This window comes from Lathyrus oleraceus, chromosome 1, assembly GCF_024323335.1.
Source record: "Lathyrus oleraceus cultivar Zhongwan6 chromosome 1, CAAS_Psat_ZW6_1.0, whole genome shotgun sequence".
NCBI classification, from domain to species: Eukaryota; Viridiplantae; Streptophyta; class Magnoliopsida; order Fabales; family Fabaceae; genus Lathyrus; species Lathyrus oleraceus.
In genome coordinates, this window is record NC_066579.1 from 68,583,384 (window position 1) to 68,584,878 (window position 1,495).

Consider the following 1,495-nt stretch of genomic DNA (forward strand, 5'->3'; position numbering starts at 1 on the left):
TCTGCTTGGATTCCAGTCAAGAGTTGACATTCCGCAGGAGTGTGGCCTTGGATTCCGCAGACCTCGCAATTCTGAGTTATAGCAACCACGGCGGCTGGAGGTGATACGTTTAAACTTTCAATTTTCTGGACCAAAGCATCCACTTTTGCATTAACGTGATCAAGGTTACTTATCTCGTACATGCCAGTTTTCGGTTGAGGTTTTTCCACCGTTGTTCGTTCGGTTCCCCACTGATAGTGGTTTTGGGCCATGCTCTCGATAAGCTGGTAAGCATCAGCATAAGGTTTGTTCATTAGTGCACCACCTGCAGCGGCGTCTATTGTTAACCTTGTATTGTATAAGAGACCATTATAAAATGTGTGAATTACTAACCAGTCTTCCAAACCATGGTGTGGGCAAAGTCTCATCATGTCTTTGTATCTTTCCCATGCTTCGAAAAGAGACTCGTTGTCTTTCTGTTTAAATCCGTTTATCTGGGCTCTTAACATAGCTGTTTTGCTTGGCGGAAAATATCGGGCAAGAAAAACTTTCTTCAACTCGTTCCATGTGGTGACTGAGTTGGAAGGAAGAGATTGAAGCCATCTTCTAGCGCTATCTCTTAATGAGAAAGGAAAAAGACGAAGTCGAATTGCCTCTGAAGTGACACCATTAGCTTTAACAGTATCAGCGTATTGAACAAATACGGATAAATGAAGGTTTGGATCTTCGGTAAGATTTCCAGAGAATTGGTTCTGTTGCACAGCCTGCAACAGCGAAGGTTTGAGTTCGAAGTTGTTTGCTTCAATTGCGGGTGGAGCAATACTTGAATGCGGTTCATCTTGCGATGGAGCGGCGTAATCTCTAAGAGCATGAGCTGGTTCTGCCATCTCGGTTAAAGAAGGAAGATCTTTGAGATCAGGAAAGTCTATAGGAGGGAGATTGTTTGCAGCACGATATTCCCGAATTCGTCGTAAGACTCGGAGATATAGTTCGATATCGTTGATTCGTAGATAGAGCGGTTCACCTTGTGAGCGAGTGCGTGGCATACAAATCAACGAAAGAAAGAATAGAAGAAAAAGAAACCTTAGTCTCTACAGCGTAACGGAAGAGTTACGATATCGATTGAATAAAAGTCCCCGGCAACGGCGCCAAAAACTTGATCGCTCGACTGTGTGAGTCGAGAATGGGATACAAACTGCAAGTGCACAGTTCTATCGCGTAGTTTTAAAAGATATCGATCCCACAGGGACTTATGAATCGATATACCGTTATCTAAGGTTACTACGTAAATCTAAGGTGAAAATGTTTGATTGTTTGGGGAAAAACTAAGAGCTAAACTAAGATCTAGATTAAATATTAAAAAAACGGATATCGGTATGTAGTTCGTCAAAACTAGGGAATCAAGTCTTTGTCGGTTTCTTGGTTTTTTAAAATAAATCGTTTCAGTTAACTTTATTGGTTAAAGGTTTTATCTCAAACTCTCGCTCTGTTGAATAAACCATGATTTTATATTAAT

General features: G+C 41.2%; 1 pseudogene; it reads left to right on the plus strand.

Moving 5' to 3' along the window:
- The first annotated feature begins 381 nt into the window (after positions 1 to 381).
- Positions 382 to 481, plus strand: LOC127116388 (uncharacterized; annotated as a pseudogene).
- The last annotated feature ends 1,014 nt before the right edge of the window (positions 482 to 1,495 follow it).